A 25452-nucleotide genomic window follows, 5' to 3' on the forward strand; every position below is an offset into this window, starting at 1 on the left:
GAAAATGCATAACACTTAAGGAGTAGCTCAGGAGGTAAAGTGCTCGTCTTGGAATCGAGAGGTCGCATGATCGATTCCCAGTTCCTCCGTGTTATATGTATGTCCAAGTGTCCATGGGCATGACACTGAGTCCCTAATACCCCCGATGAGCATATAGTTGCATGGCTGATGCTGCTATTGGTTAGTTAGTTTGGGGAAAAAGCAAAGTATGAAGCACATTGTAAAGCGTGGGAGGTCTTCATTGACTTGAAAAGAGCTATATACAGTAAATGCAGACCATTTTTTTATTTGTAAAATAAAGTACGATTAGATTATCTGCTAGTGGAACATTAACTATTATTTAATTCTTTGCAGTTTTGTATGTTTCCAAAGTGAATATTACAAGGCCACTTGCTGACATTTTTGGAATAGATACCAGTATTATAAACAGAAACAAAAAAAATCATATACTAAATGCATGGCATTCAAAATCGGATATGTTTATTGTTGTCAATGGGGTCCAGAACCACCCGCCGTATCCGAAAATCTACCAAGTAGCCCCTCCCCATTTTAACATGCACCCTGCCAGTCCCTACTTGCAACAATAGTAGACTTGTGATAATGGATTGTTCCTTTTAGCCAGAAAGATTGGAAAAAAAGCCGCCATATATGACACAAATTTGCTCTCTAAGTCCCTGCTCTCAGAAATATGCGATTGAGAATATTGGATCGCAGCCGCACAAGTGCAGTTCACTTTTTTATGAAAGGAATAAGGCTGCCAGTACCAACAAAACATTTCCATTTTATTTTATACTTTTTCGTTGCATTTTTCTGATTTTAATAAAATTACAGCCAACTGAGCATTGGAGGGAACACTCATACGTCATTTTGTTTTTGCAGTTCATTTTGCATTTAAAAAGACATGAGAATACATTACTATCTCTGGTTTAAACTGCCTTCCATTCAATACATTTGAGCAGTGGAGCTTTTTCTTGATTTGGGACGCAATATATAATTAGGGTGGGATTGTGGGTTTTTCACGTCAGACCATTTGAGATTCACTACAATAAAGCATCCAAGTGGCGGACACCACAAAAACAATTGGCATTCGGTTGCTGATATTGAAAAGCTAAACTTTATGAAATCCTCATCTAAGCGGCCTCAGATGGACTGTCCGGACAGACCGGTGGCTTTACTACTCAATTGTCCGCTGCTTAAAATTGGGACAAGTACACCAGTCAATGTGGGAGATTTTGACATTTGTGGAGCTACTTGAGCAAAGCTGACCGTTTTGCTGAGACGAGTGACTCCCAGGGGCTATGTGATTATAAAAAATGCCGCGCATGAATGAAGAGAACATGAAGCTATGAGAGGAATTGAAGTTGTCTGAGAAATGAACGCAGGGTGTACATCTTTAAAAGCAAGCTAGCTTGATTCTCAAAGCAAATGTCAAACAAGCTTTTTCCTGGTTTCCTCACAATGGCAATATTGAACAGGGCCTCTTTTATAAGCAAAGGATTTTATGCTTCAGAAAGCATAGACACATTTTTAAACATTAAGATGATAATGTAGAACTGTGTTTTCAAGCAGCGTGCCGTGTCACTCTAGTACGGTGTAATACCCTGTCTATTCTGTCACAGGAAATTGCTCAAATTTATGTTTGCATAAATCCATGCCATTGTTCCCTATACAGTATATGCTTTCTTCCAGTGATCAGCTGAGTAAGAGTAACATTCATTCAAATCAAAAGGTGGCAGCAGATTACTACTTTTTGAAAATCATTTATATTTGTTCTGCTCATGCTGTACAGGGAAATATATTTAATCTTTTGTTCTGTTTAAAGGGACAGTGTGTAGTATTTGACCACTTGAATTCACTGTATTTTGATGTGCTACCGAAAACAGCTGCTAGAAGCACAAAAAAAAGAACACAAACTACGGTAGTTGAAGCATACATTGACGCTGGAAAAAACATGGCAGTCAGCCCAGTGTTTGAATGCTTGACTTGTTATGTTGTGATTTCAGGAGTTAAAAAAGTGGTTGAATTTGGGTGAAGTGCTTGTAAAATGTAAATGATTGAATTTTGTTGCTATGTTTCTCAACACGTCTGCTTAAAAATGGCGCTGACACTGCTCTCTGATGGCCTCGCTTTGCCATTGCATTTCTTCTCTCCTAGTGATTAATGGCAGATGGCATTAGTTTGTATGGTATTGTCTATAAAGCGTCATTACCACTATGGGTAATGACCAAAAGGACAAGTGCATGCTACGCTTAAACGGGGCACTAGAAAATGTAAGTGTGTTAGAGCAAGGATTCCGTATCAGTTATGGTCATTTATTATAGGACATGCAAAAAATTAGGTAGCGTTTCCTAATGGTAAGCTGTAATGGGAAGAAATTCCTGCAAATATATTCAGAATTTACCTGAAGATCTAAAATTATATGTCTTGATAAAGGCACCCAAAAATAAAAATCACATATATTTGTGGATTTGCAATAATTCACCGGATTTCTTTAAATGGTACTGGATAGATTGAAAAATTGCTGTTGAAAGTCCTTTAGAAGCGTTTAAATTTGGCTGCGAAAAAGATGTGTGAACCCTGCAAACTTTAAGTAAATTAAAAGTTGTTTTCTCTAATGTTTGACATTTGCTAGTAGTGATGACCAATTTTGAGAAGCAATGTTGCCCCTGAGCCCAAAAGTCGGGCGGCCCCCAGTCTGGAGTGACATTTGCAGAAACTTAGACCCGCTGTGCAAAGACCTGTCCCCATGCAGCTAATTGCCACACCCTCAGGAGACGTTTCTTTAGCGTCTAAATTGAAAAAGCGAGCTGCACAGAAAGCTTGATGACAGGGATGGCACGCAGGGGATCTGAGCTTCAGATTCTCTGACCTTCTGCTAGTGATAAACTCGGCATACTTTCGACATTTTTGGGGTGTGAATGGGACTTGCGATTGGAGGGGGATGCTTAGGCAGATTGGGGCAGATTTACCATATTTATTTGTGTATAACCTACACTTGTGTATAACGGGCAACTCTAAAATATGATTGAAAAAAGATATTAAATTGAGTTTATTTCAAGTTTAAACTCAAACTGAGCATTGTGAGTGACACATGTTGTTAAATATTTGTAGCTAGCATTAAAGTAAGTTGTTGACAACATTCCATTTACAATGTATTTACAGTATTACCTCAGTTATTGCCGTTAACTCCTTCAGTGCTATGATGTATCAATATGTTTACAAAAGCATTGCCCCTGAGAGGTAGACTGTAAAAATATATATTTTTTGTTTTGTAGGTCGGATCTTTGTCTACACATCGAGGAAGCCCCCACTTCCTTGTGTAGGCGGTCCATATGGCCGGTAGGCACAGTGAAGCAATGTGGTGAGGAAAGCGGAGATAAAAGTACAGACAATTAAAACTTCAGAGCTTTTTTTCTTCCTAAAAAAGATGACAAAGTCCCTTATACATTGTCCGAGCAAAGAAGGATGACGGTGTACACGCCATCGCCATAGTGATCATGTCACTGGAAACCACGGGCGCTAAAAAGTTTTTGAAAAGTCCATGCATCATTCATGCAAAAAGTGCCCTTGTGTTTATGAAAAGCATTGTTTAGATATTGGCGGTATCACAAATTAAAAATAAAGTACAGAAATAAAAGTTGACACAAAAAGACGTTTTTTTTCTCAGATTTTTTTGGGGAAATGAGTATTTTCAAGAAACTAAGCAATGTTCACCTGTTGTTTACTAAACAATGGTAAAAGCTAGAAACCCCTTTTTTTCTCATGAAAGATGAACTTACTTTTAATATGTCCTAGTCCTATAAAGCTACAGAAGTACATTTTCTGTATGCCTTCAAAAAACAGCTAGTATTAGCTCCTGAGCTATGATTCCGTTTACCTCTCGGATCTGTCCTATGTCCTATTATTACTCACGTAAGGAGCTTGCCAGAGGTTGCAATGATGACTTAAACCAGAAAATGGCGTCACCAAGTAGAAAAGTTCCATACAGCACCTTAAAGCAAATGTTAGGGTCTTTAAAAATGGTTTGATCTTTAGTTTCAATGTATAATAGAGTACATTAGACCTCTATGGGTTCAACATGAATCCATTGTGGGTAGTGGACTGCAAAGATGGTAATTAGTCCTGAACTCTTGACACCCCAGATAAAGGTATTAACATTTTAAAATAGTTTACATTAATTCAAATTCAATGTTTTAATTGTGTATGTGAGTAGACATGATAAATACAACAGAATAGAATAGAATAGAATATGCCTTTATTGTCATTGTTACAACATGGGATATGCTGTGACAACAAAATTGGACGACTCCAGTTCCACATTTACAGTGAGGATAAGGAAACAAAGAGACAAAGGAACAAATAACAAAGAACTAAATGACTTATAAATATATATAGAAAGGAAAATCACATTTTCGTTTCCCTTTAGTGTGACCTGGCATTAGCATGGGGGCGGCAGTCCGTAGTCGAAGTCAGAAGTTTGAACGTAGTGTGGTTGTGAAACCGCAAAGCACTGCGGTTTTTACAAGGTTTTGCAGTGAGTGAGTTTTGGCCAACAACAATTGTTATTGTTTGAGTTTTAAAGGAGCCGACCAACCAGAGGCACGTTTTAATGATAGCACAGGCCAATAAACGCTATTCAAACTTTGCAAGCACCACACTATGCCATTCCCATTGTGAGGTTATTGTAAACATAGTCCCAGAGTCAACAAACAAGATGGAAATGAAGTTTGCACCGAAGAAGGGCAGTACATCACTTGTTTGGACCTATTCTGGTTTTGACAAAGCTGATGTGGAACAGAAGAAAACGCCCGTTGCAGAATTTACTTTTAGGTACAGAGGAAGCACAAGTAATTTGTACCAGCACATTAAAAATTATCACATAATAAAATACACAGCATGTCAAATACCAAGAAGGCGCATCTACAATTGGACTGGGAGGTAAACAAACATCCATCAAAGCAGCATTTGCGCCCTTCACGGCGTTCGAAAAAAGTTCGCTAAGGCCCAAAGAAATTATCAATGCTGTGACTCTAGCTAAAAAGTCTAATAGTGTTCAACCCCAAAACTGCATTATCAGTTAGAGGTAACACTTTTTATTTATGCAAGTTAAGAAGTGAAATGTTAGAAAAATAGTAATAAATAGTTTTAGCAGTAGTGTTAATAAGTTAGCAGGAATGGTGGGTTACAATTAATACTTCAATACATTTCTTGCACTGATGAACATGCTGCAGTAATACACGATACATCTTATATAACACTAATTGCAAAGATGTCATGTTTACAGCCTTAAAAGTATGTGTTTTTTTTTAGTTTGAAATGTTTACCTTTTTGTAGTGTGCAAAAATGATTTATGTTGTTGTTTACTTTGTTTGGTCTGGGTTTCTTTAAGTGCGTACATCCCATCTTTTATACTGTGCAAATGTTCTTTATTTTGGTAAGAGTTCATTATTTCTTTTTTCAAATGTTATTCATATTAGATGTTGACTTTGTTTGGTTATGAAGACACTGGGGAGCCAAGAGGGCGCTAGCCTGCAAAGGTTTGGGAACCAATGTTCAAGTGGAAGGTGGCTTCCTCGAATGCCGAAATCCTGTGTTTTCTTGTTTGGCAAAAATGTATGTTGTCTTGTTCTACAATTGAAAGAATGACTAGTTCCACTTTTTCTACATAATTATGCATTGTTGGCCTAATGGTATGTATACTCCAGAGTAAGCTATAGCCTGCAAAATACACTAAATATGTTTTATTGATTTCATAAAAGCTATGTGCAGAGGCACTCTGCTGTATAACTGTGACCCACAAATGTTTTTTATATGTGTTATGTACACATTTTCTACAATATTCACATCACTAACCTGACACATTCTGTCATTTCGTGGCTGTAAAGACAGCAGTCCAGCAATGGATGAGCCTTGGGCACAGGCATACATAATTCAACATTATTATGTATCTGATAGAAAGGTGATTACTATCAATACAAAATGTCGGGTTGAAACAGTCTGAAAGATAACAGCAACCTCAGGCAGAGGCTAAGATTGCTGCAGTAAAATTTATTCATAAACATATTTCATGTGAGAATGTTTTGAGCTCACAAGAAGAATGCTTTCTCCTTTGTAATCCCAGGCACAGTCTAGTCCCTAGGTGACTTTGGCAATAGCTTGCTGTGATTACAAATATCTCATCTCATTAGCTGCACCGCTTATCCTCAGTAGGGTCGCGGGGGGTGCTGGAGCCCATCCCAGCAATCATCGGGCAGTGGGCAGGGGACACCCTGAACTGGTTGCCAGCCAATCACAGGGCACACAAGGACAGACAACTCACTCGCCCATTCACACCTCGGGACAATTTGGACCGGCCAATTCACCTGAAATGCATGTTTTTGGAATGTGGGAGGAAACCGGAGTACCCGGAGGAAACCCACGCAAGCACGGGGAGAACATACAAACTCCGCACAGGAAGTCTGGGGCTGGATTTGAACCCATATATATATATATATATATATATATATATATATATGTATATATATATATATGTACCAAAGCCGTGTCCCCCTAGTGGGAGGTGGCTAGAGTCTTTTTCTGACTATTTCTAGGAAATCGATACAGAGGAGGGGATTCCCAGCCCCCTCGCCCAACCCAACTGATGTGTTGGGAGTCATTAGGTAACCAAACCCCCAATTCCAGCCCCTAATGCCAAGCGCCAAGCAGGGAGGCAATGAGTACCAATGTTGTAAGTCTTAGGTATGACCCGGCCGAGGCTTGAACCAGCGACCTCCCAGTCTCAAGGCGGGCGCTTTACCCCAAGGCCACCTAGCTACTCCGTCGTGGAGAAGGAGCTGAGCCGAAAAGGCAAAGCTCTCGATCTACCGGTCGATCTACGTTCCTACCCTCACCTTTGGTCATGAACTTTGGGTTATGACCCAAAGAACACGATACCGGATACAAGTGGCCAAAATGGGTTTCCACCGTAGGGTGTCTGGGTTTTCACTTAGATATAAGGTGAGAAGCTCAGTCATCCGGGAGGGACTTTGTGTAGAGCCACTGCTCCTCCGCATTGAGAGGAGCCAGTTGAGGTGGCTCGGGCATCTGACAAGGATGCCTCCTGGACGTTCCGGGCATGTCCCACCGGCAGGAGGCCCCGGGGGCATTTGGGATGGTTTTATGACATAAAAATCATAATGTTTTCAATGCTTTCAAAGTGTTTTGATAAAATGTTAAATATGCAATAACTAACTTTGAGGTATAAATCCCCTTCTTTAAATGTGTAAATAGGTTTATATAAGAATTGTTTGCTACTCCAGATATATTTGTTTCCTTTGGTCAACATTAGGCATTGCAGACCCCTCTCATAAGTCAAGCAAACAAAAAAAAATCCTTGGATTTGCTACAAAACAGATCAATGTCAGGGGTCAGTGAATTGTGTGAATACGGTGCCATACTGTATGAGTGGTTTTCTGTGGAAAGACTGCGGTTCACATTACTTTTTTATGTTTTTCGTGTGAACTATTTTAATGGTGGCAAGCACTCCAGGAGGACACCTAATTTCATCTGGAAATTAAATAGTATAAAAGTATGACACGTTCTACAATAACCTAATTAAACTTGAAGCAAAAAAGAGGCGACATCCAATGCGGTTCCTGTCCGCCATGTCGCCTGTGGACCCGTCGTCTTCGTTCAAGCTCCCCGGAAGAGCGTCTTGGCGTTTAATCAGATGCTGACTTACGGTCCTGACCGCGGCTGGCAAGGTGAAACTGATTCACAGGCCGTGGCAAAAAGCAGACGGGACAGAATGGAGTGCGAAGAGGCCCACAAAAATAAACTGCCGCCGCTGTTTGTAACACGGTTCACTGTAGCATTCCATAAAGCCAGAATTACACCACTTTTATTGAGCCTCTTATCGTCTTGTCCTTGCACTTCTTCTCTCAGGGAAAGGATACACCCAACCCTTTTCCCTTCAAGCGCTCCTTAAGCATACATCTATACAAACAAGAATGAAAACAATCAATATCTACTTAAGGGGCAGGTCAATCCCCCCCTGCTTTGTCAAATTGCCTGGACTCGGACATTACCGCTTTGTGGGCCGGAGCTCAATTAGAGCCGAAGTGAAATGAGCGAGGCCGGATCAATCTGCGTCAAGATGAAAAGGCTTCTCACGTTACACGAACACTTACTTTATTGGATGAAGCGTGGATATGTCAAAAGACTTCCTGTGTGATCGAAGTATTTTTGTACAAAAAAAGTACTCCAATGTAAAGGTCCAGAAGTAATTTCCTCCCTTACGGTTAGTTAGTTTGCTTGGTTCTCCTTTAAAAGTATACATGTACTTGTATTCCATTGGCTATACACATTGATAAGTTTATTTTAAAGGAGATTTCATAGGATGCCAGTTTGTTCTTTTGACAATTATTGTGCAATGCTTTTCAATGTTTTGAGTATTATTAACTGTTTACATCATCGTCACTATTGGCCAATCATAATGATGTTCTTTGATATTCACACCATTTAGGGCAGATGCGCTTTTGTATCATTGGAGATTTAATAAAACGAGAGGGCTCATTGGAGGACAGTCGGAACAACTTGGATTTTCTTATCTGAAGCCTCTTCTTCTTGCGAATGTAAAATCCATTTATGTCTTCTCTCCTTATTTTGGGTCTTTACAAAACTTTATACTTATCACACATATTAAAGATTTAGAGTGTATTATTTGACCTCTGCGTTGTGTACTGCAACCGAAATAATCTCCAATTTCTGACATACTATTGAAATTGCTTGCAACATGTTTTGAAACCATTATTCAGGGTAAAAATTATGGTCAAAATGAGCCTCAACACCCTTGAGTTACTGAGAGAGGGAGACACATTTTTAGTGGTATATTTATATTGAAATTTGATCAAATTATCAAATGACACAGAGTGAAATTAAACATGCTAAAGAGTTGGCATTTGTCTGGAGAACGGGTTTGGCCGTTTTGTTGAATTTTGTCTTAGAATGTATGGTGTGCCTCTCTCAATGATGTTTTTAAAATATTTTGCTCTTATGGCTATATGGATCGAAAAGGTCCCTTGCTCCTGCTACAGTATATAGTCAAGATATATCTTTTTTTTACCAGTCTAGTGCGGTTGTTTAAGGTGATAATGACCCTGAACAGAACAAAACAGATGAAAGTTACGGTTGAATTCTATTAGAATAACCAGATTTTCACGAATTAAGAATAATTTCTTATTCTGTACTGCATTTTCATACTTGTTGCCCTTTTAACACCATTTGTGAATACTCGTTATTTAAAGGAATAAAACAATCGAGGTAGATGCTAAATTATTTCAAGAATCTAAATGTGCTCCTTTTTTCAACTTTTAGCATTTGTGCAAGAGTAGTGAAGTTTTACAAATTGTATAGTGCAGTATAATTCTTCCTTTGGTGTTTTGATTACAACACTTTTTAAAAGCGTTATTAAAATTCGTAAAGGTCACTGTTAATTCAGAGCATTCCTTGTATTAGACGGTGAATGCTGGGAATCAAATTTGTCTTTTGTTTTTCTAAATTTAATAACAAGACCGACAACAGGATAGTTTCTGTAAAAAAATATTTCTTATTTAATCCTTCAGAAATGATGATTCAGTTATTTCATGATTGTGTGTAATTGTGCTTTTAGTTCATTGGTCACAGAACAGGAAGGTCCTTGGAATATTAATTTAAGTTGTTAGATAACAGACACAGTTGTACATTAATTCCATTAGCCTTTCACAAACTACTTATGACTCCCACCGTACAATGACAACGTTTTACAACTCATTACGAGATGTGTGCTTTTATTTCTAAATATGGAACAATTTTGGTTTTAAACTTTGTTTTAGTCATCACATACTACCAAACTAAACTTCTTGTTTTAAAACCCTAAGAGGTAAATTACAGGTATGTGAGTCTCCAAAGAAAGAAGTATAATCAAAAAGCTACTGAAATACCAGAACACTCTCGAATACTCGAAAAATTGAGTGAAGTACCTATTCCTACCTCTGGTTATGCGTCAGATCAGAGGAGCTTTGAGATATGAGCTTGGACAGAGCGAGAAGTGCTCTTAGGGTAAGTGAAGCAAAGAAAACAGCTCGCAAGGATTTTCCTTAAAAGGGAAGACGCGGGTGTCGGATTTCAAGAAAAGTCATTATTTTCTCACTGATTGGGGATGTTTACAAAATGAGGTCTGCTACTGCCAAAGCGTTTCACAGGAACACACCAGGAGAAGGTTTTAAATAGTTGGAGGGAAAATTGGATTCGGACCTGCGAAGGCTGTAATTAAACCGCGGGAAGCAAAAAAGCCTGGCGGGGAAATAAGCGGCACTGTTGGGCTTTAGTTCACTGGTGCAAGAATATAACATCATACCGGCACACACGCATAAAGATGCAGCAGTGTGCGAAACTGATGCAATATTAATCAAATAAATAAAAGATCCCGCCAGTGTCAGAGGCATTTTCATTGCCGTTGACACAAGGTCAAGAGGTCGGGAACATATGACTGTTGGGAAAGGTAAACCCAAGTCTTGGCGGAGGTTCCCTCGAGACTTACTCAAGTTCTTCCCTTTATCGGTCGACACCATAATAGCTCCGGAAATGGACAAAAACGCATACATTTTTCTGCAGTCCGGCCTCAATTGCGGCTAAGCCTCGATCGCAAACTTTAACGGGGTGCCGTAGCTTAATAACACATGGATACTGAGCGGCTGCCTGACTTTGCAGGCCGGGTTATTACTCCCATTTTTCTCGGCGCCTCACTCGAGGGAGGGGCCAAGTCAGCTACTTAAAAGCTTATCCGTGCTCCCACTGAGGTCATGCCTGCGTTCCCATATAACACACTGTCACAACGATGGTATAACGTGACCGCCGGGGCACGCTCGGATTTTGGAGGAAGTTTGCTGTAGTTTAGCTGAAGACGGAGTGAGAGAAAACCCCATTATGTCCGATCCTCTTAAAGGGATGAGCGACGAGGTCTCAAGGCTTCAAAAAAAAAGGGTCCCTGTTGCTTGAGCCTGAAATGACGCAGCGTGTGTTGAAAAGTTGCGCTCATTGTCAAAGCAAAAATCCGGGACAAGTGTATTACCAAGCAAACAACAAGGAACCCCCGGTCTGAATGGCTAAAGCAGTAAACTGCTGACTGAAATTAAGAATATGTCGGAGTCTAATTTTTCATGAGCCCCACCCGCTCTTGAAATCCCACAGGATGGCCTCAACGAATGTGTTAAATGCTGACTTTCCAGATGCCGCCTGTGAGTGTCTGCTTCCTCCCAAACGGGCATGCATCAGGGCTCCTCCAGTATCCGGGTTCTGCCTTGGCTTTGTTCTCTTCTATTTTACTCCACTGGCTCTTCTCCCCACCCCAACAGGCTCTAGAAATCACATGACACCGTGGAAATTATACTGCACTTAAGACTAATCCCATGGATCTACCTGTCAGGGGGAATTCCATTGCAATACATGAAAGATGGCGCATTCTAAGAGGGCAGCACTAAGACAGTGTTATTGCAGCAGCGGCGGCTCCTCCAGTTCTTTTTTCCGGGGCCATTATTTCTTGAGCAAAAAAGCCGCTTAGCCGGCATGCAAACACATGTGTTTTTTTTACTTCGCGAGATAGAGCTTCACACAGTGCAGCATTTGCATTGTTCTCGTTATGAATATATGATCTTTCCATTCTATTTTATAGACGTAAAATAATTCCTCTAGTAATTGAAGAATGAGGTGCCTTTAATTACTTGGCAAGCTCATTTTAATACAGGTAATCATCCTAGACCTTTGCCAATTATGTACTTCCGATCAGATGACTTGAACCAAGTTAATCTTCCTCGGCTTTATGTTACAGCAGCAGGGCTTTGAAATTAACCTACTCATAGGGTTCAACACAGTCCAGTTGACAAGTGGTGTGCCTTGCACTCTGAGATCTAGTTGCTTTCCCAATCTGTCGACAATGCCGAATATTGTTAGAAAATCAAATATTAATTGTGGTTGAAAAAAATACACATTATGGGAGGAGTGTTTTGTTTTGAAGAGGCAGACCTAACCACAGACAAACAAGCTGACTGACAAGAGTAAATTGGGGCAGACGTAATGAATGAAAAGCGCTCTGCTCTTGGAGGAGGGATGCAAACAAGAAACAAAAATCACAGCCCAGAAAAACTCGCGTCTACCAAAGGTTATCATTCAAGTGTTAATCAACGACACGAGTCAAGGGTTCGAGGAGCATATTGCGGGCATAAATATCAAAATGGCAGGCAAAGATCTGACATCTTCTGCTTATGGCACATTCCCTAACAGGTGTAGGGTTGCCCTGTCCGTCTTTCACAATGAGTCGGCTGAGTGCATCTTTTCCCAATGTGATTCCATTCCTATCAAAATAATGTTGAATTGACATTTTCATCTTATAAGACCCTTTCCACTGTTACGTAATCTGGTTGTCAGTTGCATGCTTAGACACGTTACCTTTAGATGTTACTTTTATGTAACACACCGGGTGATATTCAGTCGTACTCTTATCACAGGTTACTAGGGCCTGAATAAACTTTGTGATTTAAATATAGAACATCTCTTTCGTTGTCATTGGTACATCTTTCTTTCGGCCTGTGATTTAAAACTTCCGCAAATTGTCTGCATCTTGAGAGATTCTTCAATATTTTGGTGAGCAGTCCTTTCTTCTTATTGTAATAGTGGACAGATTGACACATTCCAACACTAACTTTGGTGTTATGACTTTCCTGACCCTCTCACACCTCATCAACTCTCACAGACTCTCTGACTCAATTGAATTCCCCAAAACAATGATGGACCCATGCAGTAGAAGTCATAAGCATTCAATGACTTTTTCCCTAATTAAACACAAAACTTTCGTATTGTTCTTGTCATCTTAGCGTAATGCTTTTTATGAAATATGTCAGCTGCGAAGAGATGTGTTTCTCAATAGTTAATTCAATGACCCTCTGCACCTGTACTTAAAACCAGTTTTACCCGTTCAAGATGGACAGTGAGAAACTACTACATTTTCAGGAGGTGCTGATTGCTTTAAATGGCTGGACCAAAGAGTTACAGACACTATAGAAATCTGAAACACTGACATGGTTTCCAAGGTTTATATCACGCTATTGCCTACAGTTGATAAAAACGTTGACACAATTTGGCAACTAATAGACAAGTTATGCTAATATTGTTTTATACTATACCATTTGCCATAGCCTCAAACACTTGCTCATCATTTTCTTGGCCAGTAGAGTTGGCAGCATTGGCGATTAGTCGTGCTTTTTTGTTGAGTGTAATAATATTAAACCCAAAACAATTTTTTAGGGGTAATATTAATAATTTAATGTACAGTATGTAACCAACCATAAACTTGTGGTGGGAACAACAAGGTCTTTTTGTTGAAAGCCCCCCAGGTGAAGCCAATTAATTTTGAATCGTGAGTCGCACAAAAAGAAACATGCTGAGAAATAAGAAATTTCCAATTTAGCTCCACACTTAGAATCCACTTGCTGCACTGATCATTAGGATTTATTAGGTGCATGTGTAGCAGACATTTTGGGTTTGCACTTTTTATTTTTACTTTCACCAGTTCTATATGAGCAATGACTAACTCTGGGCAACTATTGGCTAACAAACTATTTCATTTTCAAACGAGAAGTTTACCGATATTTCACGGTTCAGGGATCCCTTGACCGCCTGGGTCGTCGAGACACTAATGAACTCTTCACAGCTTTCTCCACTGTTGATGGTCCCTGGGCTGTTTTGTGTAAGCAAAGTTGGGAGGAGCCCATTCCTTAATGTTGACCAGTTCTTTTTCGGTCTTCCTGTCCTCCTGCTCCTTTGATTGTGGCCTGAAGAATTATCTTTGCCAGTCGTAATAATCTTGTGATGTGACCACAGTTCTCTATATGGTCGAATGTGCTTGGTTATGGTGTTGCACATTCGTCACATAAGCGATATAGATGATTCCTAGAAGTTTCCTATACCACCGCGTCTCCATGGCCAAGATTTTCTTTTCAGGTTTTGCTCTGAGATTCCATGTCTTGCAAGCTTAGAGGAAGATGGAAGTAACCAGCACATTCACGAGTCTGACCTTTGATTTCACTGCTATGCTCTTGTCTCTCCAGATTGTATTAAGGCTGGTGAATGAGGCTGTGGTTTGAGCTACCCCTGGCCATTATTTCTGGTTCTGATATGACAGCAACAAAATATTTACATTTGGTGACAATTTCAAGCTCTTGGTGGTTGATGGTGATGTTTGTGGTAATACCCTGGGGATTGTTGGTCATTATTTTAGTTTGTTTTCTGTCCAATGCTACTGTCCTAAAATTTCACAAGGAAGTAATACTAACAAATTCCACATTCAAGTCAACCGTTCACAGTGTGTTGACTCCATTGGCTGTGATGTTAGAATGGCAGGGTTCAAATGTAAAGTCTGATTTATTCATGTAAGAGACGTGCATGAGCAAAGTAGATGTTGGATTAAGCGACCACGACATTGTATGCAAGAAAACAAAGGGACCACGCACACAATAGATTATTCAAGTTGAAAGTGACAGGGGCTCCTCTCCGCGGCTCCTGCTCAGCTTTATTAAGACTGGATGCCCGTGTGAGTGCTCAGAATGGAGATGGGCATGTCAGTAACTGTAGCAGGAAATAAGAATAGCCCCACCGCACGCCACATGAAGTGGCATGCGAACTTCTCAGACTAGACTGGATTGTATATCTGCCCGTGTCTTCTATGAAATCTCCTGACTGCTGATAACTAGAGGTTTAATTTACTACAATGTGAATAATTTAGATTGATCGTGACGGGAATACATTTTTATTTTGACTCCAATAAAATGATTTGATTTTCCGATGCTCGAATAGTTCAATAGCAAATCCATTACACTAGTTGGCAGTGGTGAACCTCTTGTCAGAATCTGGAAGTCCTGAAGAGACAGCAGATATTTGATCTTATGGATAAGGAAAGTTTGATGAAAAAATTTTAATGTTTTTTTTGTGTTAATTTTCAAATTAATATCTTATAAAGTAATTTATATAATTGAAGATATTCAACTTCATTACTAATCAGCAAGTGTAAAAAGTAGTACAGTAATTCCTTGTTTTTTGCCAAGTTTAAGTTCCGAATATAACCTGCAATATGCAAAATACGTGAAGTAAAAAAAAAACTTTATTTCCACTGATATGTATTGAAACCAGAGAAGAAACCCTTTTTACAGGCCAACAACAGATAATAGTACTTTTCTTTGTATAAATACTCTTTTATTATCAAAATGTATTCTTGGAAAAAAATTGCTGTCATGGCAGCTGGGTGGTAAAAACGCATCCCTCCCCATGGAGAGTTTGCATGTTCTCCCTGTGACGGGGTGTTTTTCTTCGGGACTCCAGTTTCCACCCACATTCCAAAAACATGCATGTCTGGATAAATAGCCCGTTCAAATTGTCCCTCGGTGTGAGTGAGTAAGTGAGTTTTCTGTGAGTGTACTGCGACTGGCTGGCGATCTGTCTAGGGTCTCCCCTGCCCACTGCCTGAAGATTGCTGGGATGGGCTCCAGCACCCCCGTGACCCTAATGAGAATTAGTGGTGCAGATAATGGATGGATAGAATCTTGCTGTACTATTGATTCAGAACAGTGTTGAAGTTCAGTGTGTAGGACACTGTCCACTTTTTTACCGATATTTTGTCGCCATCACGTGGACGTCCTTTAAAAGCAAAAACGTGGTGTAAAAATGTTATTGAGAAAAGAACAAACCAAACAACAACAAAAGTACTGAGCCTTATAAAAGTACATTTTTATTAGATAACTTAAATGTTAAATGAAAACTGACAGTTTCAAATTGTGAAGACAAGCACGGCCCACAATGACACTGATAAATAGATTGCACCAGAGGAAATTATAAGGAAAAAAGTTCAGTCAGACACATAGTGACTTAGTTCTTCTGAATCCTTCGAGAGAAGAGGATGGTTGGCTGCTGTCGACTTTTTTTTCCCTTTCTTTTTCTTCTTGTACTCATACACTGGCATGCAAGGACTGTGTGGGGTTGGCATTAGGAGGGACCAGATCATAACCAAACCAAGGTTTCATGTGAATTCGAGGAAAGGCACAGCCAATTCATTGGTACTATGGGTCAGCACTTTAGCAGAGAACATGATATAACCCTTTTGAGCTGCTAGGTAAACGAGACTTTTTTTTCTGCTCACATAATATTGGTGCGAACAAAACGCATATTGCTCGATAATGGTGGAAACACGCAACCATCATCGATCACTTCGGAGAACTGTGATGAACGGCTCATTGAAGGGTCCCATTTTTGAACTGATCTCTAAACTTCAAGAAACGCAAAATTGCGAGACAATTCTCACAAACGCTATAGAAATTCAGCAAGCTCTTTTATGTACGTGTACGTATTAAACTACACTGCTATTGATGCACAGGTAGGGAGAGACGGAGTGCAGAACATAATGCACAAATCGACGTAGTAGCCAAACCACAATATAGCAAGAGATTACTGTACTTTAAATGCTTAGTGGTTAGCACGTCTGCTCCACGGTAACTTTAAAGTATTTGAGGCTAACATGCCCCGGGCCAGAACAAGGTCTAGAGCAGGAGTGGCGAACAAGTGGCTGTAGAGGCGCATGCGGCTCTTGGCCAATAAGAATGCGACTCTTTGCCCCATCATATTTTCTATATAATGCGGCTCTTTGCCTTGTTTCATGTTTAGTTTTTTTATGTGTATTGAGGGTGGACACTTTCCTTGAAATAATCACAAGAACAATACTTGTTGTATTGTAAGGAAAAGAGTGTGTTATGGGAAATAATATGTTTCTAATTGTATGTGTTTGTGTGTGTCTGTCTGCCATGGCAGGTCGGTGTGTGGTGTGGCTCTTTGACTCTCAAAGTTAAAAGAATTGTCTCTCTTTGTCAAACTTGTTCACCACCCCTGGTCTAGAGTATTCCCATATTTATGGGTGGGCACAACCACTATTTGATTCAAACCAAATGTAACTTAAATGTAACTTAAAAACAACCGTACATGTATTAGATAGGGAGATTATGTGAACATTGAAATCACCAATAATTATAACATTGTCCGCATTAATTACTATGTGGGTTAACAATTCCCAAAATATTAAATACGGTCCAGGTGAGCGATACCCAACATCTAAATAAGTTGATGGTGACATATAGCAGAGATTTTCAACCATTGTGCCGCGGCACACTAGTTTGCCGTGAGAGATCGTCAAGTGTGCCATGAGAAATTATCCAATGTCACTTTTTAAACTTTAAGATTTTATAAAACATCTATGAATCATTTTCTGCAAATATTATGTCATTGTCAAGTATCTGTGCTGTAAAAAAATGAGGGTATTGTAAATTATATTGTAATTAAACTTACTGTTCAGTATCATTTTATAACATTTTTGGTTAGTGGTGTGCTGCAAAACTTTTCCTATGTAAAAAAATGTGCCCTGGCTGAAACAAAGGTTGAAAAACACTGACATAGAGGACCTCACAACAAGTGCTTCAAATGTTTTAAAAACAGTAGTGGTACTTTCCGATATAAGAGCAACACCGACAGCTTTCTTACACAGTCGTGCCAAATGCAAACTCACAAAGTTAGGGGGAGAAGCCACATTTAGCGTTACAAAAAAGATGGCAGAGAACAAAACAGTTAGGGTGTGTGGTGCAGGCAATGGAAAACTATGTGAATAGCATGAATTTAGCATAGCGCTAGTTATTTCTAGCAATACAGACTCCACACCCGTAGTTAGAGGCTCGCTAATCACCTTTGACCTGGCCTGCACTAGTTTACCCTTTTTTGGAAGGCTTAAGCAGTAATTTATATTTCTAGAATGAGTGAGAGCATCTACCCAGTTAGGGTAAAGGCCGTCCCTACTCAGCAGGTCAGGTTGGCCCGAGAAAGAAGACCAGTTATCCACTAACCTAAATCCCTGCTGACCACAGAAACTTGCCAGCCACCAGTTGAGCAAGACTAGTCAACTAAACCTCTCGTCATTGCCTCTCGCAGCTAAGGGCCGAAGACAGTTACTCTATGCTGACTCATCTTTCTGGTGAGATTACAGGTCCCAGCAAGATTACAGGCTGAACTTGTACGAGTCTGGATTGTCTCACCGCGGTTAGCAAGCCGTTTAGGTCTAATACTAACAGGACTAGCAGGTTTTCTACAACGCACGCTAGCAGTGCTCTAGCTCACAAACACATCCCTCTAGAAGGGCTGCCTGCCTACGGTATCAGGAACAACCTTTACAACAACCTATACTTACTTGTGAGCAGTCGGAAGCCGAACAGCGTCTTAGCAGCCAGGAACGTGAGGGGTTTCTCCTTCACCGAAGCTCGGCAGCGATGCGACGACAAAATATTGCGCAAGGCACATACCTTACGTCAATCGTCCGAGATACTTATCTTAAACTTTCAGCTGTTTAGGATGAAAAATCTCCCTCCAGAATTCTGACACAAGCAACGCAAAACTGCTGCCTCTCGATAACTCGTAATTGGTAAAAAAAATAACTAAATATTACACAATGGCCCTTTAAAAACTTCTCATGTTTAATTTCCAGTTCTGAATTGGAAATGGGCAAAACCAGAAATCAATTACTGAACATATATTGGCAGCCAAATAATATGAGCAGATAAATTAATTGCGAGTAGTGTAAACATATTGTAAAAGTGGACATTGATCTGCTTGCTTTGCATTATATGAGCTGTCATTGGTCTTGACCATACCAGCTGGGCCCGAGGGGAATCAGCACGCGTTCTTTCGAAAGATTGTAATACGGACGCATTTTATTTGCCAACGCGGCGAGGACCTTTTATTGGAAAATAAATTGGAATGGACCTTGGCCAGTTATTTCAGACTATGAGTTGATTTTGTATGTAAACATTCATGAACAACTGTGGCGTTTCATTAGCTTTAATTTCATTTGCACAGTTCCACTTTAGAGCTGAAATTAGTTGGTTGAGTCCCTCTCATGGCCAACTGTGCTGATGAGGAAATGAAATGCTTTTAGAATGTGCTTATATGTGTCTAAATTCTTTTGAGCGTGTGTCACCGCAGCATACACGAAAAAAAAAAACTGACAGGAATAACATTTTCAGAGGATTTTGAGTGATCATCTTTGGGAGATCCCTTTGGTCTGTATATAACAGTTACATTGATAAAGGGTAAGACCTCAATCATGGTTGACTGCATTCGAATCAGGAAAGCTTTCTGTTAATCGAGTTGCTTAAACTACGGTCAGCTGCAGAATAGGGAGCTATTGACAACAGAATACAGTCCATCTTTGTAGTGAGGCTATCCGTTTGGGTTCACTAAGGTGTTGGGCCTCCAGTGGCCGTAAAGATCAATAAACGTGTGGTTTTCAACAGATTACGCATGGCTCCATCATGCATCCATACCCCTGAGGTTGAAGGCCAATCAGAGGTCCCATTGCCAGCTAATCGACTCAGACTCAATGGGAAATTTAATCCTCTTCTTTTGAGATCAGAGTGAGGAGTCCTATAGTTTTTTTCAGAAGTTTTATTTGACTTATTTATTTATCATGATTCTCGTTTGAAGATTAACTAAACTTTGAGATAACGCAATTAACAGGATGTGTCCAAAGAATTATATTGAGGTTAGCAGAGGATGACAGCCGTATCAACATTCATATACTAATATCATCCATAGTCACTGTTTTAGATTTAATCTGGTCTTGAATACTGAAGTCTGTCATTACAAAAGGATGCACCGAATTTAGGTTGGGTTCACTAAGGTGTTGGGCCTCCAGTGGCCGTAAAGATCAAATACCCTGGGTGGTTTTATCTTTACGATGATTCAAAGCTTCAATTTGAAACGACTTAGTATGTTAGCCAATTGCAATTTGTTAAAACTCAATTAAGAAAATACAATTTAGTAAATTGGATATGTAAACTGTAAGATAATAAATTGCATGAAGATATATATTTTTTTAACTGTGCAACCTGTTCCCTGTTTGATCATTACTGACACAACATTTTTGGGATTTATTTTGCGCTAATTTAACATGTGTTCATGCTTAAAGAGTGAGGGTATAAGGGTTAACAAGTGTCGTAATAAAGTTTAAACATTTAAAGGTCAGATGCTTAAATTTGCATCTACATAAGACATTGTACACTAAACACCATATACACGATAAAGTCAAGTCATGTTTATTTGTGACACCCTTAACCACAAGGAGTCTCAAAGGGCTGCACAGACCACAGATGATTGCAAACCACAGACTTTTATTATACAATTATTTCACAAGTCTGTGAGTATTTAACACTCTTGTACTGAGATGCAGCAGATAACCTAGATATTCTACATGTGTTTTCCCAGAAAAGAAAAATACATACATTTATGATTATGACAATCAGTAGCAGATGGGTAATTTTTTGAATAGCTGTACCAGATTTTATAATTTCCGTAATCTTTGACAGAAATTGCCCACAATTGTGCAAATGTGACATGGTAAAATTAGCCAGGCTGAAATAGCTTTTTTTCAAAGAAATAATTTACACAGAACTATGAAATGAAACATAAGTGTACTCACAGAGTGAACGCGCAACAAACTAGTTAAAGCCGAGCGTCTGAGACATACTGTATCATGACTTCCGAATGAAAGAAAAAGACACATTTTCAATGGGACAGCAGTGACATCATCAAGTTGCCTCCAAAGGCACAACATGTTTAAAAACAGAGATTTCTGCACAGTACGCAAAAAAAATATGTTTAGTGAAAATGGTATCTAAATCAGAATATTATACTGAAGTATTGGAGCTAAAAAATGTAAAATGCCATCAAATTCTACAGGTTGACAGGTATGGCAATGTAAAAATACTGCGAACATCTTTTGTCAGGCCCTACTATAGCCTGCTGCATTTTTTAACACTCTTAGTTGTATGCACAAATCCATAGTTTTTGTTAAATCATGATGAAATGATTAAACCCTGCAATAAATGAAATATTAACTTATTTCTGCATCGTGTTGCATATTTGAAGAGGGTCATATATTGTGAAGAGCACCCTCTATTGGAATTGCAACATTGGCCTGGGTAATAGAATGATAATGATTGTCCTATAGTTTTTGGCAAAATGAATAACGTTTGGTAAAAGTCCGTAATTTAAACTGTAATTGCATGACCTGAAAACTGGAGAAAATAGGGGCTCTAATGCAACGAAATTGCAAGTTCCAGACTAACATTCAGGAGACGAAGAAGGTAACAAGGACCAGCTAATCATTTCGCAGGGAATAGCGGCTCACAGAGCAAAAGCGGAGGGACTGATAACTATCGTAATAATTATCGATATGGACTGGTAAGAAATGTTTTATCATGATAACAGCTTTTGTCGAATCGCCTACGCCTACTTTGTGGGTTTGGAAGGTAACAAATGGATGACCTGAGACTAGAGAACGAGACTCAGTGCAGTGTCATCACAGCTTAGGTTTGAGGACACCCTGAGGGTTTCTCTATGAGTCAATGCAATGTCATCGGAAGTGTCAGGCCACATTGGTGGTGTCATTGTATTAGTTTTCCAGGCGTCAAATCACCATACGCACAATGCACTGGCCGTTTTGGGGGAAATAAACACCAAGACACCGTCGTTATTTGGCGTAAGGAAGAGGTTACGATTTACAAAGTGCTGCAGCGTGAAGTGTGTTGAGACAAAAAACAAAAAACAAAAAAACAAACTGAAACCCATCGATTGCAGCCCAAATTGCTCCAGACAGCTAAAATATGCACTTTGTATATTTTATTTGAAGGCTGTGTTGGGTTAGAGGTTCTGTGCCTTAAAATTGCTGCTGGGGGAATAAAACTAGTCCGTATCAGAGTCAGGTTTGAGATTAGGATCTGCCGCTTGTGCACTTGACTCAAATATTCTCTCACTATCATCGTAGATTCATAATTTCAGATAAAGATCAGATACCATACATTGAATTTCATTTTAACCGTGTGTTTTCAATTCTTTTCTGGTACGCCTTTTTGGGAAAAGACAACAAACCCAATTCCCCAAACCCCCTGCCGTGAATATAAATAGCTTCATTTATCTACAATTTATAGTCCCCCTTACAAAGATGTAATTAGAAAACATAAACACGTTTATGATTTAGGCTGTAAAATAATGATCTTTCCCTCCTTGAATGAGCAGCCGCTGTCAGCGGAACGCACACACAGATGATAAATTGTGCGGCGATCGCAGATTTCACCCCTGACCTTAAATGTCGGGCATTTTTCAAAATGGCCATTATATTCCCTCATTAATCCTTCCACAATCTTCACATAAATAAAGCAGATTTTTCCAGCATTGGGTTTGCCCCATTGGCAGAAGAAACTACTGTATTTTATGGACTATTAGGCACACCTTAAAACCTCAGTTTGGAGATTTGGAGAAGTGCGCCTTACAACTCCGTGAGCCTTACATACTACACAGTAGGGTGGATACGATTGGAAATGCATACGGTAATTATGGATTTCCATAACTACATACAGTGCATCCGGAAAGTATTCACAGCGCTTCACTTTTTCCACATTTTGTTATGTTACAGCCTCATTCCAAATTGTATTAATTTACTCTCTTATCTCAAAATTCTACACAAAATACTCCATTATGACAATGTGAAAAAGTTTTTTTTTTTTTACTAACTAAGAAATCACATTTACATAAGTATTCACAGCCTCTGCCATGAAGCTCAAAATTGAGCTCAGGTGCATCTTTTTTTCCACTGATCACCCTTGAGATCTTTCTACAGCTTAATTGGAGTCCACCTGCAGTAAATTCAGTTGATTGGACATGATTTGGAAAGGCACACAGCTGTCTATATAAGGTCCCACAGTTAAGTGTGCATGTCAGAGCACAAACACCAAGCATGAAGTCAAAAGAACTGTCTGTAGAACTGCGAGACAGGATTGTCTTGAGGCACAAATCTGGGGAAGGATACAGAAAAAAATCTGCTGCTTTGAAGGTCCCAATGAGCACAGTGGCCTCCATTATTCGTAAATGGAAGACGTTTGTAACCACCAGGACTCTTCCTAGAGCTGGCCGGCCTTCTAAACTGAGCGATCGGGGAAGAAGGGCCTTAGTCAGGGAGGTGACCAAGAACCCGATGGTCACTCTGTCAGAGCTCCAGCGTTCCTCTGTGGAGAGAGGACAGCCTTGCAGAAGGACAACCATCTCTGCAGCAATCCACCAATCAGGCCTGTATGGTAGAGTGGCCAGACGAAAGCCACTCCTTAGTAAAAGGAACATGGAAGCCTGTCTGGAATTTGCCAAAAAGCCCCTGAATGACTCTCAGACCATGAGAAACTAAATTCTCTGGTCTGATGAGACAAAGATTGAACTCTTTGGTGTGAATACCAGGCGCCATGTTTGGAGGAAACCAGGCACCGCTCATCACTAGGCCAATACCATCCCTACAGTGAAGCATGGTGGTGGCAGCATCATAGTGTGGGGATGTTTTTCAGGAGCAGGAACTGGCAGACTAGTCAGGATAGAAGAAAAAATGAATGCAGCAATATACCAGCTCAGTAGCCTAGATGGTAGTGTGCCCGCTTTGAGACTGGGAGGTCGCTGGTTCGCGCCTCAGCCGAGACATACCTAATTGGTATAATGGCGGCGCCCTCTGTTGGCTGCGGCTGCATCGACTCGCTACAACGGGTCAGGTGTATCGACATTTCGTTCTGTGTACATTGTTACAAAGAATGACAATACAAAGGAAATTATTATTATTATTATTATATAGAGATATCCTGGATGAAAACCTGCTCCAGAGCGCTCTTGACCTCAGGCTGGGGCGAAGGTTCATTTTTCAGCAGGACAACGACCCAAAGCACACAGCCAAGATCTCAAAAGATTGGCTTCAGAACCACTCCGTGAATGTCCTGGAGTGGCCCAGCCAGAGTCCAGACTTGAATCCGATCGAACATCTCTGGAAAGATCTGAAAATGGCTGTGCACAAACGTCTCCCATCCAACCTGATTGAGCTTGAGACTTATTGCAAAGAAGAATGGGCAAAACTGCCTAAAGATAGGTGTGCTAAACTTGTGGGATCATATTCAAAAAGACTTGAGGCTGTATTTGCTGCCAAAGGTGGATCAACAAAGTATTAAGCAAAGCTGTGAATACTTATGTAAATGTGATTTCTTAGTTTTCTATTTTTAATAAATTCAAAAAAAGTACAAAAACTTTTTCACATTGTCATAATGGAGTATTTTGTGTAGAATTTTGAGATACGAGATTAAATTAATACAATTTGGAATGAGGCTGTAACAAACAAAATGTGGAAAAAATAAAGTGCTGTGAATACTTTCCGGATGCACTGTACATTTTTTGGGTTAAATACCGTATTTGTGCAATGATTGATCAATTGATAACCTAATTTGCTCAACAGTGTATGCAACGGGATTCAAACCCGGGTTGTCACAGTCAGAGTGCCATAATTTTACCATTGAACCTTCAATGGTAAAGATGACATACGACAAGGCATTGTCTCCCACTATTTCTACTTAGGGTGCCAGAAACACTAATTTTCTTGATACTTTTTTGTTTTGCTTTCTGATAGGTTAAACCGTCTCACTACTTCTTTACATGTGCGTCAATAACCTCAAGGTGTAGAAGCTTTTTTGAAAGGTATTAAAAAAGTCTATGAAAGTCTTGAATTTAACTTGCCTTATGCTGAAGGAACCCTGTGCGAGTTATTCGGGTGCATACAGTCGTGTTTCCCATGGGGGCAATGCCGGTTAGTAACGCTACATAATGTGTTCTGTATTGCACAATTTCTTGTGAATTGAGATGTGTCAAGAACTAATGTGTTGCTATGAAAGGGAATTTTTTTTAATTTAATGATGGATCTTGCTCAGTGAAAACTGTATTTGTTGCATTTGGATTTAGATATGAGCTATAAGGTATTTTTATTTGTGTTTACAGTTTCACACGTTGCTTTGGTACTGGGTGTAAACAAAAGAGAGAAGAAAAATACTTTTTTACAACAACCATTCAATCAGATCAGATCAACACCTGTTTTTGCTCCCGTCTTTTCCCCTGCTTTGACTGTTTTTTTGATCCTGACCACGTCTACTCTCCTTTCCTGGCTTTCCACTTGTTTCTGATCCCGACTACGTTTTCTGCTCTGACCCGTTTTTTCTGTTCCCGACACCGCCATCGCTCGCCACGGAAGTCCCACTTCCGCGTTCAAAACGACTTGCTTCCCGCGACCAGCGATCACTGGATCGTGGGTGCAATCCTTTCCTTTCTCCCAATAAAACTGAGAGAAACGTAACACAAATGGGTCCTGTCTCCGTTTTGGTTGTGACAGGGGATTAAGTAACGGCTGCAATTTCACCTAATGTAGCTGAGTGAGATTACAATTTCTTCCTTACAAATCTACAAGTAAAAGTAAAGAGTATAATGAAATAAAAATACTCCCAGAAGTAA

The 25452-nt window shown here is 39.8% G+C and overlaps 1 protein-coding gene across 1 annotated transcript in view; it reads left to right on the top strand.

Annotated features, from left to right (window-relative positions):
* Positions 1–25452, top strand: part of grm7 (glutamate metabotropic receptor 7) — a 291722-nt gene that overhangs the window by 32446 nt on the left and 233824 nt on the right. The window lies entirely within an intron of this gene.

This window comes from Urocampus carinirostris, chromosome 3 (assembly GCF_059441175.1).
Source record: "Urocampus carinirostris isolate Australia breed hairy pipefish chromosome 3, RoL_Ucar_1.0, whole genome shotgun sequence".
Taxonomy (NCBI): domain Eukaryota; kingdom Metazoa; phylum Chordata; class Actinopteri; order Syngnathiformes; family Syngnathidae; genus Urocampus; species Urocampus carinirostris.